Here is a 14,240-nt window from a genome sequence, read left to right on the forward strand (position 1 = left end):
GCCCAGGGAGCTCCATGGAGCTCATGGAACACAGTGGATGTTGACGGTGGAAGGGGTAGGAGAGGCACAACTAAAACAGAAAAAAAGCCTTGACAGATGTGGGCCTCCTGAAGCTGCTCGTTTCCTGCCTCACCTCCTGAGTCTCTGCCTTTGCCTGCTTGAGTGGGGTGGCGAGCAGCCCTACCAGCTCCTGCCTTTGCAGTCTGGCCCATGTGTCTACAGCCTTGGTTTTTTTCTTGATTGACAGGAGTGGAGGACCCTCGTGCTTTAGTGAGTGTATAATGGCTGCCTTGATGTCATTTATTGAAGCTTTGGAATAGCTGTGCTTTCTAATTACTCCTTCCCGCCTGCCTGAAGAGCACCTTTTGCTTTCAGATTAACTTCTTGCTGTCTCTTTGAACTTGTGCCTCTGTACTCCAAGCACCCTGGGTTTTGTGAGATCAAGGCAGGCTTGGTTAAGGTAAAAGGCAAGTAGTGATCAAGGGGTTTTTTTTCCTTTTCTGCACACGAACGTGCCAGGTTTGCTGATTAGACTGTCTGGCACAATCAGCTGACTTAGGGTCCTTGTGCCTTCAAAAGAGACTCTCCAAGAAGAACAGGTTAGTAGGCTGCCTTTGAAGGGGAAAAGACTTCTTCCCGATGTTCAGAGGGGCATTGCTGGTGTCCAGCATGTGCATTCATATGCACTGCATGTATATTTTGGACATGTGCATGGCCTCTTTGCTCTGGCAAGCAGGGAGACTTTTGGTCTGTGTAATAGGTGCTTCCTATGTGAATGCAGTTTTACAATTCAAGCTGAAAGGGCTGATTTACTCCAGACAGTCAAATGTCCTGGACAGAGATGGCAAAGTCCAGATCCAGACTGAAATTCTCCACTACATAGTGGGATAGTGGTTTGGCCAAGTTTAAATTAGTAACAGTCACATTGTTCTTACCGAATATAGATTCAGCAGAGCTTTTAAAATGCTAATTCACTGTAGTTTAGTTGTGGCATGGAGGAAAGCCCCAAGGTTTTCCTGAATACCGATAGGAAATTTAGGCGTGAATGACAATCTGGAATTCACAGCATCCTTATTGTCCAGAGCAATGGGGCAGGAGTTGTCCTTGGGCTTTGTGCAGCACTGAGCACACCAGGCAAGCTGACAAACCGTCATCCTCTCTTCTAAGGTTGAGGATGAACCTTAGAAGAGTTCTTCTAAGAAGAACTCTTAGAAGTTCTTCTTAGTTATTCTAGAAGAACTTCTTAGAAGTTCACTGCCAGAAAAGATGGCAGTGTGTTAGGCTGTGTGTTAGGCTGCCGGTGGTGTCCTCAGTGACGGTGGCTTCCTTATGGACAACTAGAAATTAGGTCAGGAGGTAGGTCTAGGGGTTACCTCCACCCAAAGCATAAACCCAGCTGAAGGGTGTATTGCTTGCTCTTAAAAACTGCAATGGTGGAACGCCATCCCTGTCCAGACAGGATTACTTTTCCTCTTGGCAAGGTTCTCCTTAATTCTAACCCATACCCTCTTGCAACTGAAGCCTACCACTTCCTTTCCTACCTGTTGTGATCACAGAGAAGACTCCCTTCTTCACAAGAACTTTTTGCAAATTTGCAGATTGTTCTCATATGTCCCTTTTCTGAGACGAAAACAATCGCAGCCTTTTCAGTCTCCTTCTGCACTTCCTGTTTTCAAGGGCTCTGATAACGCTGGTCACTCTTCTCACCTCCTGACCCATTGAGACTGGGTACCCAAAACTCTGCACGGTATTGCCGCTGTGTACAGAGGAGGGCTGCCTTGATGCATCTGATGGCTTATGCCTGATGATACACCCCAGGATGTAGGAGAGCTCTTTAGCAGCTGCACATGGGGTGGACTAAAGAAACCCTGAGCACAACCTCCTTCTGTGCTAGAAATCAACTCTTTATGGCTGCTTGCACACAAGCATTGCTCAGAGCAAACTGCAAAACCCTGCCGTAAAGCAGGACAACTTACTTGGGAGACAGATGGGCTGAACCGGTGCACCTCGTTTCCCACGGAGTTATTCCTGGAGGCTGAGCTCTGCTTGGATGCCACGGTGCCCAGTAAATGAGATGTTTCATGCTCCGGTGTGACTGTCGACGAGAGGCATTTTGTGCTAGCTTAGTTTCTCTCTCCTCTCCCCAGCTGCCTGTTTACTCCAGACTTGTCAGAACTGCACGTCTGGTCCCCCTGTGAAAAATTTGGTGCAAGCAGCCAAAGGATTTAAAAGTTATTAGGAAAAAAAAGAGAGAACAGCAGCATAATTCTGCTTCCTTCGGAAATAAAGCTTAAAAAAGATGAAAGGTATTTGCCTCAACTCTCTGCAGGCTCTACCTCGGCAGCCAGCTGGAGAGACTTTGGGAAAGCGATTCCAGGAGCCTGGAGCTCTTAGCGCCAGTAAAACCTGCCGCTGGGACAGCCGAGCCGTCTCACTGCAATCCGCTCTCCTCTGCTTCCTGGCAGGTTTTTTCTAGTGGTTTTTGGAGCTGAAAGTCCCCCAGTAGCTTTATCCACTTCTCATGCAAAATGGCAAATGATTGCCCACAAATGGCAAGCAAATTCCTTGCCTGGCAATTCAGGTTGTGGCATTGAGATTCTTCCTTTTTGTTTTATTGCTGCAGAGACTCATAAATGAGCCCCATGCCCCCAGAAATGCAATTGTTAGCAGACTGAATGGGGGGAAAATAAACAAGGATAACAAACCAGGTATCACAGCTTGGAGGCTGGCTTGTGGTGGGGCTGAGTGTCTACAGCACGGCTGGTTTGGATGAGGCTGTTTTGGAGAGCACCCACATTCGATTACCCATGTCCCTACTGAAGGCTGTGGACAGAGCCTGAAGGTTTCAAAAAGCTCTGGCCCACACCTCTTTCTTTTTGAGGCTCTTTCCCCTGAGACTGTAGATGCCACTGCGTATGCCAGCCCTCCTGGATTTCTTCCATGACAATCCCAGGGCAGTAAGGGGCATTAGGACATTTTTTCATCAGGGCACTGAACCTTGAGGCTGAAAATTTGGGTGCAATTTCTCTGTGACTGGGATGAAGGTGCTGGAGTGTCCATCCTCAGAGATCTTCAAAGCTCAACCAGACAAAGCCCAGAGCAAACTGATTTAATCTTTGAAGCTGGCCCTGCTTGGAGCATGGGGTTGGACCAGAGACCTCTAGAGGTCCCTCCTCACCTAAATGAGTCAGTGATTGCAGGCATGGTTTGGGGTAAGACTCATCTTTCTGGTCCTCAGGTCTCCATCTCTGGAAGAAGGAAAAGTCACCTTCCTAATTCTGCATTATCCAGCCATCCAAAATCATAAAGCAGAAAGTAAAAAATAAAATACCCAATCCCTTTTTTCAAGGCTGGGAAGATTGTTGTGCTTGTCAGACATTTCATTTTTTATGACATTTTCACTGAATTTTTTTCTTGAAAATGTTATTGCTTTTTAGCTTGACTGAAAAGCCTGCTTTCAGAGAGGAGAAATTCTCAATAGCCATCTTGATAATGCTTTCTGTTTGGGTTTGTTTTTTTTTTTTAAAAAAGATTAAAAGCACTCATTACAAATGCTGAAAATCCCTCACGGTCTGCCTGTTTTGAACCCTGCAAAATAAGAACAACAGATATTTCTGTATTTTCCACAAAATAGTTTTTCCCCTTCATTTTTTAAGTCCTTCCATTCAGGCTGTAAGCTTTTCAGGGTAAAAATTGCCTCTTTAACAATGTCATTCTCCAGCTCCCACTTCACCAAGGTTTTCAATTTGGATGGGAGCTCTAAGTCAGATAATCATTCAAGACCACAATGTCTCTGGTTCAAAGCAATGCTGACCATTTTAGGTCACAACTCCAAACTAAGACTTTCAGTTTATTAAAGAGCTATGGTTTTGAAGGCTTTTTTTCCCCCCAGTAGCTAAGTTCACTGGTGCCCTGCTTGTTTTGTAAACTATTATTAAAAAATAATTATTTTTTCAGGGAGATGCTGTACGTTCTCTGCTTTTCATGAATTGCAGCTATCAGAAATGATTATCTTAGTGCCTAAGAGATCTCTCATGTCTTGGCCCTTCCCTTAACACTTACAAACATGTATCATGTTGATGAATTTAGATGGTCATTTAAAGGCAAATTGCTTGTCCTACTTTTTGCTTCATATTGATTGTCATGTAATTAACTGATTCATTTCGTTAATATAAGCCAGAGTGTCTGCAACTCACTTAATCAGCAGCGCCTGATCAGAAGACTAGGGTTTAATTAGACTGTGCTAATTGCCCCAATGAAATGATGTTTCCTCTGTCCTGAGCCATTACTTATAGGAGCCAGATTTTTTTTTTTTTATTGAGATTTAAGCAGGGGCAGAGAGGCACATTTTGCCTCTTGCCAGAGGAAGGACTTCTCTAAGCAAAGACAAAGTGGTTGAGGAGAGTCACACGCGGTTAGGGGTGACACTTCCCTTAGTAGCTCAGGAGTATCTGCTTGAGCAATGTGACGGTCTGTCCACCTCGTGAGACCAGGTGTGTTTAAGGTTGCATGGTCCATGCTGTGAGCTCCCAAGCCCTGGAGCTCACTGGAGCCATACAGGACCTGGGGCAACTTGGCACTGTAATGGGCAGGTCTGGGAAGGACCACATGCTACCACAAAAATAATTTGAAAACCCTGTTGTCTGTCAACACCTGCCAGCCCCCCTTTAAATAGAGGACCTGCAGTGTTTGGGGACCACGCACACTTCAGAAGACGTCTTCTAAGAGATGTACCTCCACCACCCATCAAGCCAGTTTCCTCAAACCCAGGTCTCAGAGTAGAGAGCGCCTTTGCTGCCAACCAGCCTTGCTCCTGGCCCTTGGAGGTTGTATAAATCGCAAAAATCATATGCAGGGGCCAAAGTGTTCTCACAAGGGAGCCAGTACTTGGTTTCTGTGGAGCTCAGGCAGCAAGGAGGGAAGCAACTTCTCCTGCCCTGGAGAAAAACCCATTTGCAGAAAAGTCTTTCTTGGTCATGCAAGTTGATAAGCATGTATTTCCAAATGTGGTAGAGGGTGCTTGGTAGATTAACTGCTTAGAAAGTAAGTGTGTGTGTGTATGTATTATATATGCATATATATTCCGTCTTTCACAGACAGAATTACTATGGTGGGTGTTTCTCTGTAGATCACAAAAGTCACATGATGGAGGTAGCTGTTATGGGAAGATGGTTGCAATCCTATTTATTTCAGTCCTGGTCCTGCAACTGGACTTGCAAAAAGGTGTGTTTGTACCCATGAGCAGCACCCCTGAATGCAGCCCCAAATAATTCTGGTGGCGGTGCTGGGTGGTTGGTGAGGACCCAAGGGGATCAGGGCTGTCCCTGGTCATAAGGCTAAGATCTGCCCTTGGATTTGTTCTGCGGCTCTCTGAGTGCTCTGTAAATGTCTGAGCTTGGCAAGGAAAATTGCAACTGATTGTAAATTTCTTGCAAAAATGGACCTTCAGCAGGGTTAAACCAATTTTCAAAATCAAGCTGAATTTGGGAAGTCATTTTGGCCTCACCTCCTCCCCTTAAGAAATGAGGGATGTGTTTTTGGAAGTGCCAGCACAGCTTGACTCTGACATTTCTTAAAACCGAGCTTTTTAATGTTTGCAGGTTGTGTTGTTGGCTTGCCTGTGCTTATAAAGGTGAGGGAGATAAGACTGGCTAATTAGCTTGTAAACAAAATAGAACATTTTGCTTTGCATCAAATGAAATATTTTGGGTTGCTGAGTCAGACTCATGCATGTTTAAAAACATTTTGGCAAAAAAATTAAATTAGAAGCAAAGGTGGTGCAGGGGGGAAGTACCCCATGGGGACAGCCACCTTCTTGAATGAAGGGCTGGCTCTTGAAAGCAGTTCCATGGAGTGGGAAGCAGCTGAAGCACTCAAGTTGCTGATGGTTTTCTCGGAGCAGGGGGGGATATCACTTTGTAGGTGAGCAATGCTAAACCCAGGCTGGTGGGTGAGCCTCTGCTTCCAGATACTCTTTAGCCACTGCCACGAGCCTGAAAAGAAATCAGCTGCTTAATGTCAAATTAGGGACAGAGAGACTGATTAGAGCTGGATGCAGCAACAACGTTGAAGGAGAAAGTTCAGGGCTTAGTACCTGGAGGAGACTGTTGCATTTCCTGGAAGCCATCCATCTTCCTGCTTCCCTGTTCATCCCACGTCCTCCTCCTGCCTCTGTGCCACCGGTCACTTCTCCACTTTGTGGCTTTTAATACATGGTGTGTGGCTCAGCATGGTGCAGAGGTTTCTGGCTTTGAGGGGAGGTCGTCTTGATTTCCAACACAGGGGCAAGGAGGTATTTGGAGAGGGAAGCACCAAACCCGTGAGGAAGCAGGTGAGTGTGCAGCATTCCTGGGGCTCACAGCTCCCTGAAGTAGCTGCTGTGGAAATTTCTCCCTGCTCCTTTTGCCTTTGCCACTTTAAGGAAATAGGATTTTGTGGGTCTTTTTTTGTAAATAAACAAGATTAGCAAAGATTTATTTTTTTTCTTCTAACAGTAATAAGGATTAGGTACCACTGGGGCCAAAGGGACAGCAGTCATAAATGAATCAAAAGAAACTGTGAAATCTAATATGTAATGCGCGATGGTGAAGGGCTCTGAGACCGAAGCGGTCAGTGGCCGCCCAGCTGTGCCACCCTGCTGCGGGACATGAGAGCTGTGCCTTGGGTGTGCTCACCACACAGAGGGCCGCAGGCTGAAGCGGGTGCTGTACGGCTGCCATGGAGGGTACTGAAGGGATGGCTGGGTGGGATGTGGGTGAGTCCCAGAGCCACAGCCCTTCGCCGCCAGGCACAGGCGTAAGTGCTCGAATGCTGTGGCAGCTCAGCAGCCAGACGGCCGGGGGTGGGATGTGTGTCAGCTGCCCAACTCGCATCAGTCTGGGCTCGTGACTCAGTTTTCTTTCAGGTGATATTCATGCAAACGTGCCAAAAGCAGCGGCAGTGCTGGGATCCTCGCTGCTGAAGCTCTGCCTCTGTCCAGCGTGCAGCCCGGCTGCGTGTTGAATGGCACCTGACCTTCAGAGAGGAAAAAGATTTTTCTCCCTGAAGTTAATATTTTTAACGCACTTAATGTTTCCTCTCTCAGTAAGTGGCTTTGGTGGAAGGGCAGTTGAGCTGTCTCTGGCGGTGATGAAACGGGATCACAACTCCAGCTGACAGCAACTTGGTATGATTGTACTCAGTTTCCCTCTCGTGGTTTGTAAAGGAATTAACTGGAAGGATATTTAACTAATTACTTTCCCAGCTGAATATGGCCAAGCTACCCTGGTGCATGGCGGTCTTCATCCTGCAGTCCTGGTCCCTTCAGAGCTTCACCTGAGAAGATCCAGGTGGCACTGCTGAATTTTGTTAAAGCTGTAGCTCTGCCCTTCTTATAGTAATTACAGATTTTTACCTCTGCTTTTCATTGCAGAATGGCTGCAGCTGTTAGACGAGGTCTGAGGTGTCCTTCCTTCCATCAGGAGACATTTTCTCACATTATCCCTCCCTCATGCTGTTTTCTGCCTGCTACAAAGGTCACAGGCTCTCTTGGGCAGGACCCGTCCTTACTCCTTCCTGCAAAGAGCTGGATGTGAGGCCCCAATTCCTGCAATGCATTTCTTAAAAATTTCTGTGGGGAACTGGGGAGAGCCTGCACTCCACAGCAAAAGGAAGGAGCCTCAAAAAAAAAAAAAGATGGTGTGTAAAAGAAGAGAGATCCCACAAATCAGGGAGGTCACTGGAGAGCTGCTGCATCCACCAGGGTCTGGGTGGAATAGTGGTCCCACTGAGGTGCGGTAGTGGTTGACACTGAGGGAGTGCTATGAGTTCATACTACGGTGGTGACTGGGAGACAGCTCTGTTTGACAATTTTTTAAATTATTTTTTGACTGTTTTTTTGGCCTAATCCTGTAGAGTCCCTGAGGAAGATGTCTGGCGTCCTCCCCTCGCCTTGCTCATACTGGAGAGACTCAGCATCCTGCAGAGATGGCAAGGGAAATCACAGGATTATTCCCCATGGTGATTATCCTATGATCTCTCAGGGCTGTATAAATGGGAGCTGATTACAGCTAGAAAAGGAGTAAATTGTGTAATTAGAAAGGGGGAAGAGGGGAGGACTTAATCTCTGCCTGAAAGTGCCAGTTTGGAGAGAAGAGTGGAAAAGAGCGTGCAGAACGGCGTCTGCGCTGGGACCCACAGCACCAGAAAGGGCTGTCGCTGACCTTGTCCCTGGCTGCTCCTGTCGCCTCTGGAGAAAGAATGAAATATTTCTTTCTGCTGTATCTCTTAGCCAGCTTCTTTGGGAAGACAGGGAATCTTCCCCGTGCATGCCCACCTTGCCTCAGGCTTGCAGCATGGCTGGCTTACGAGTGGGCTGGCTGTGCTCAGGTATTAGCATCACCCCAAATTTCCCTCTGGGACTTGTCATGAATGGTTAGAAGAGAAAACCTGTCACAGGATGGAGTCCTCACCAGTTCTGTGTTGGGTGTAAGACGACTAAGATCTTTCTTGTAGCTCTATGTGGAGCAGGAAGGAGCATTTTGCCTCCCCTTCCTCTTATTATTGACCCAGCCTGGCCTGGGCCAGAAAATGTGTCTGTTCCTATTACAGGCAAAAAGCACGCAGAAGAATTGCTCTTGAAGCCATGGTGAGGGAGGCTATTAATGTGAATATTATTCATGCCAGGAAAAATAGCCAATTACCTTCCTATAGAACCACTCTCTGCCCAGTGAGCCAGTAATTGCAACATCTAACATTCGTCACTGAGCTCTGAAAGCACTTCAGGAATAAAATACTGACAAATGGATTTGGACCTAAAAGAAAAAGACGGGGGAAAAGTAAAGTTAAGGTACTAGATATTCGGGAGGTGTAAATGGCTGCAGGGAATCTATGCCCACTTAGACCTCACGTCCTAAAGATGCAACAATTTGGCTTTGTCTTATACCCACTCTATTTTATGGTCCATGTTTTAAAGGTGCATAACATATTATGCATCATATTAACATAGATGTTTAATAAACTGAATAGAAAAATAGTATGTAGCTGAGCTGGGGATACTGCCAAAGGAGCTTCTTGTGCTTCTTGATGTTTAAGAAGGTCAGCTGTGCAACTGGAAATGACTGAAGTGTTTTTGCATTTAATTTATTTCCCAAGTTTACCAGTAAAACAACCTGCAAAGGGGAAATCCATCCTTACCCTTCTCCTTTCCCTCCTTGGAGGAGGAAGGAAAGACAGTCCTTTTGAGAGCTGCAGTGCATTGCATATTGAATTCTTTGCTTCGCTGGACTGCACTGAAGGCCACGTTCACTCCCTGCCTGTCCCCAGAGGCTCCATGAACAGCATCTGGAGATTTGATGAGTTTCCCAAGATCTATTAACGTTGTCAGCCACTGAGGTCTCTGGGAACCCACTGGCTCCGGAGAACGCGCTCCGAGTCCTGCGAGAGGCACATCTTGTATCACAGGCTGTGTGGGAATCTCACCCTGAGGGTGCCTTCCCTGGTTGCCAATGGAAGAGTTAACTGCATGGATCAGAGGACTTGGCTTATTTCATAGAGTTGTTTGGGGTTTCCCCTGTGTAGCCAGGAGAATTTATCTGGCTGTCTCCAAAATGCTGTGGTTTTGCAATTTGTAAAAAGCTTGTCCTTTAAATTGCTTGGTGAGCACCAGTCCTCATTTGTCATGTCAGCTGTGATCCATGGAACAGGAACTGCCTCGCTCTTTCCTGAGGACTACCCCACCCTTCTCTTTCAAGAAAAACAAATCTACGCTCAAATTGCTGCTGCTCTGAGTTTGCTTTTCACCCTGAAGCCCCACAAATACCCTTCAGGATGTACCAAAGGGATTATCTTTTTGTTCTGTGAGTGCACAAACTGATGCTGGTCCATAATCAAGGCTTTAGGGTCAGCCACACTCTGAATAGGTAAGTACGTAAAATAACATAAAATTGTGCAAAAGCATCAGTCTATTTTGAAACATGATCGTAAAGGGAAGGCACCTCCCTCTCCACAACACTCTTTTCTCGGTGTGAGGGGTGACCCACCTGCTTTTGTCACAACACCCGCTAATTTAACTCCTGCTAGCAGGAGTCACTACAGCCGTGGGGCTCTGCCTTCACACGCAGTGTCTAACTTCCTTCATTTTAAAGCTCAAGCTCTCATCTGTGCAGAGACGGCACCCACCTTCCTGCCAGCGCCTCATCCCTGGTACCGAGGGAGCATGAGCAGGGCCCGAGGGCCCCTGCCCCGTTACCGGGGAGCTGCAGGGAGGCCCCTGCCCGCGGCCCGGCGCGGGGGCTCCAGCAGCCGGGGCGGGCGGCGCCAGTGGAGGCCCCGTCCCTCCTCTCCCCGCTGCTCCGTGCCCCGTGAGCAGGCCGCTGCCGCCCTGCCCGCCCGTCGGTCGCGTCCCCTCTCCTCCCGCCCTCAGCGGAGTCCCGAGCGCGTCGATGCGGCTCGGCACTCGCTCGGCCATGCCTGTTGCCTTGGAGAAGGGGCGGGGCGGGGCGGAGCCCACCCACCGCCTTTCCCGCCTCCAGCCCGGCGCGCGCGAACCGCTCCGCGCGCGGGACGGTACCGCTCCCCCTCCTCCCCTTCCCCAGTGAGGCGATGGTGAGTGCGGGGCGGGCGGGGGGCGCCGGGCCGGGCCCGGCCACGGGGCTGCGCGGTCCCCCCGGCCCCGCCGCCCCCTCAGGGTGTGTGCTGTGCCCTTCTTCCAGAGGAGGAGCCTGGCCCCCAGCCAGCTGGCCAAGAGGAAGGCGGGCGACGAGGAGGAGGAGGAGGACCGGCACCCCCCGACGGTGAGCGAGGGGCCCCGGGACGTGGCGGCCTCGGCGGGGGGGAGGAGAACGCCCGCACCCCTCGGCGTCGAGGTCGGCCTTGCTCAGGCGGGGTTGGGGCGGGCTCGGCCCTCGCCGCGCCGGGGAGGGGGAACGGCTTGTTCGCCCCTGGCTGAAGGGGCGTGCTGGGGCGGGGGGGCGGGCAGCGGAGCCTCTGCAGCCACGGGCAGGGGGATGTGGGATGCGGTGGCCGCGGTCCCGCGGCTGCCCAGGTCGGTCCCTGGTGCCTGATGGGAGGTTGTTATCGCCCCGTCTTCTGGGGATTGAGGATCAGGCCCCAGGTTCTCGCCGTTTTCATCTGTTTGGCGAAAACTTGTGTCTGGGCATGTAGTTGGTGGAAAACATCGTTGTGTATAGATGATGCTTTGTGGTTATGGAAAAAACTAGCCCTGGGAGAGCTTCCAAGTGTTTTGTGAGAGGGCTGGTAACTAAGAACAGATAGATGTTCAAGACAAAACAGAATGTTACGATGCAGTGCTCTATGTCATACAGGTCAAAGAGTCTCACCTAGTGCTTTCTGTGTCAAATCCCTTTTTCTATGCCAGCAGGTGGTTAAAACCATGCCTCAATCTGAAGAGGACTGTGTAAATCAGGAGACAGATCAATGACTGACTTATATTCATGCCTTGCTAAGTGTCTGAAATTTAGGTTTCAGCGTGAAGCCTTTCACCTGTGTAACAACAGATGCCACGGGAGCCTCTGGGGACTTTCATGTAGTTTGTTCCATGCTATTAACCCTTCCTTTTTTTTTCTTCTGCTTTTTTGGGGGGGAGAGGCATGAATCTTAGTACAGACCAGCCTGCTCTTTTACAGATTGGAAGGTGGTAGCTATTTTTGTAATTAGGAGAATATTTTAGCCCTCATGCAGGTTAAACTGTAGGGCATGGTGACCTTGGTGGTATTGCTGGCTCTGTCCTTTGGCAGTGGGTGTGAGTAATGATTGTGTCTGTTCAGAGATACTCAGCCGGCTGGGTGGATTGTCTGTGTGGTTAGGTGCTTACTGAGCGTGACAGCAATGCATCTATCTCCTGGTCTCACTAGCTGCCCCTGAGTTGTTTTGTCTTGATTCTGTTTTTCAGACTCGTAAGAGACAGAAGCCTGTCAGTGAGACAGAGAGTGGAGAATGTTACAGGTCGCCTTTCCGGAAACCCTTGGCTCAGTTGACCAACAGGCCTCACTGCCTGGATAGCAGTCAACATGTAAGTGGGTGTTACTGCTAGCACACCATCGCAGGTGGGTTGTATATGGAGCACATTCATCAAGGGAGTCCAAATGCTTCCATGGACCCATTTAATCAGAGGTGTTATGGAAGTGCCACGTGTACGCAGAGTCTTTAGGAGACACCTTTTGCGAGCTCCAACCATTTCATGTTGAAGGAGGTGTGGTGGGGGTACTTTCTATAATGGAAATCCTGAGTAAGAGAGTTCTCTGGGGTCTAGGTGAAGGACAGTGCCCAGGGACGTTGGTAGCTTTCCACACAGATAGCTCAAGTGCTGTCTGCTTGCCCGGTTCTCTCTGGGCTTCCACTGCTGGAGACCGGGTGCTGGACTGGCTGGGTGCTTGCTGGTCTGGCATGGAAGTTTCTACAATGGTAACCCAGATCCTTTACAGGAAATGAATTGCCAGCCTGAATTACCAAGGCAGGGGGAAGCAATAGCATTTAAAGAAGTGACTAATGCCAGTGGATTTGAGAAGATGGGAGTTACAAAAAATCAATTTCATGCATTAGAAAACGCAAAGGAAAATAGTTTCGAAAAGCAGAGTCAGTGGGGGGAATTGTGCTGGTTTGTTACTTTCTTCCTTTAGGATATTCTTGAAAATAGTTGGAGTTGAAGCTTGAATAGATTGAACAGAGGTACTCTCAGCACTTGGCAAAATTGAGTTCTCAAAAAATGTCCTGGGCTTGCCTTCTCAAGCAATCTCTGATTTCAGACTTCTTAAGCGTGTTTTCTTTCTGAATTCCTAGGAGGCTTTTATCCGCAGCATTTTGTCCAAACCCTTCAAAGTCCCCATTCCAAATTATAAAGGTAAGATGAGGAGGTTTAAGGATTGTCTGTATTGACTGACTCGGGTAAAACAGATGATGCTCAGGCCTGTCAAATGTATCCGTGGAGATTATTGTTATTTTTTGCACTGATGCATATGCTCCAGAAATCCTGACTTAATTTTGAAAGAAAAATACTGGCACATTAGCAAAGTCTTCATATTTCTTACTAGTGTTTAGTTTGGATAATCCTACATTTCAGAATTGGATTTTGTATTCTTACTGCTATGTATTTGATGTAGTGCCAGAAGATTGTACACCATATCGCAAACACAAAAGCAAGATGAATTCCAAGCAATGAAGGTTTACCATCTGAATAATGCCCTAATGATGCTAACAGACAGAAGGCTGTAGGTGAAAAAGATAGTATGTGCCAGTTTTCTTTCTACTTGGCTTGGTGTGTTGAGTCTCAAGGTGATCTTCAAAGCAAGGCAGTTTTGAAGTTCAAAGCCTCAGCTGGTTTGAATCAGTGAAACACAAGATCTCAGAAACAAAAGGACCTGTTCTTGTCCTCTTCTTCCTCCTCACCCTCCAGCTGAAAAATTCAAATGCAGATCAACCAGTTTCACTCAAACTTTACTTGTAAAAATATGTCTGTAAGCAGACACTGACTATGAAATGACAAGCCCCAAAAGAGTTTGGGGAAGCTGCTTTCTGTGGCTGTTATCTTCCTCTCTTAATTGGGAGATGAGGCTGTTTCATGTGCTCTTTTCTTGGTGTGCGTGCACTGTTGCCTCAGCTTGTGATACGCTCTCATTTTGCAAGGAGCTTTAGCAAGCAGCAGGCAAATTGACCCTGCTTGAATCTTTCCCAAGCAAAATCAATCCTGGGAGCACAGTTGCCTGAGTTTTGATGGGAAAAGAGATTTCTATGCATGTTCTTTTTGTATTTGTCTCCATTCAAAAAACTATGACATCAAATTATAATACTAGGAGAAGGAACTCATGCTTGGTTTCTGCTTTTCACAGAAATTGGCTCCAAGGCCAAACATCTACTGTTTCTCAGCAGAGAGAAAATAATACCCTAGAGATGGTAACGGCAGTATGGTGCTAACTATGATGCTGTAAAACTTCATCACTTTTAAAGATCAATTCCTGACCTTGCATAAGAGATACAACTCTGGCTAAGTCTGGGTTAGGTGATCCAAAAAGAGGATTTGACCCAGTATATACTTTGTATGTGGGAATGTGTTTATTGAGCTGCTGAGGTGTACATTCTGGAACCCTGCTTGTCTTTCAAAAACCTAGAAAAACCATCTTTGGATACTAGGAGTAGCTCCGATGCCCAGAGATAGCTGAGGGAGACATTGTACCTGCTTGTGGTTGGATGCCAGTGGCACAGGTCTGGGATGAAGCCGTTAGTCACCTTGCAAGTCAGCTTATGCT

The 14,240-nt window shown here is 47.8% G+C and overlaps 2 long non-coding RNA genes across 4 annotated transcripts; one reads left to right on the top strand and one right to left on the bottom strand.

Annotated features, from left to right (window-relative positions):
* Window positions 1-4,711: 4,711 nt before the first annotated feature.
* On the bottom strand, window positions 4,712-10,370 carry LOC142412841 (uncharacterized). 3 transcript variants are annotated; one of them, XR_012776622.1, is made up of 5 exons: window positions 10,159-10,370; window positions 9,175-9,414; window positions 8,682-8,792; window positions 6,095-7,957; window positions 4,712-5,993 (listed from the first exon to the last, which is right to left on the bottom strand). It is a non-coding gene; the product is annotated as an uncharacterized LOC142412841 (long non-coding RNA). The 3 variants fall into 3 exon arrangements; XR_012776625.1 differs by lacking the exon at window positions 8,682-8,792 and having other exon boundaries at window positions 6,095-6,414; XR_012776624.1 differs by lacking the exon at window positions 8,682-8,792.
* A 110-nt stretch (window positions 10,371-10,480) lies between these two features.
* Window positions 10,481-11,925, top strand: LOC142412845 (uncharacterized). The gene is made up of 3 exons (XR_012776626.1): window positions 10,481-10,588; window positions 10,697-10,772; window positions 11,891-11,925. It is a non-coding gene; the product is annotated as an uncharacterized LOC142412845 (long non-coding RNA).
* The last annotated feature ends 2,315 nt before the right edge of the window (window positions 11,926-14,240 follow it).

Source organism: Mycteria americana, chromosome 7, assembly GCF_035582795.1.
Source record: "Mycteria americana isolate JAX WOST 10 ecotype Jacksonville Zoo and Gardens chromosome 7, USCA_MyAme_1.0, whole genome shotgun sequence".
NCBI classification, from domain to species: Eukaryota; Metazoa; Chordata; class Aves; order Ciconiiformes; family Ciconiidae; genus Mycteria; species Mycteria americana.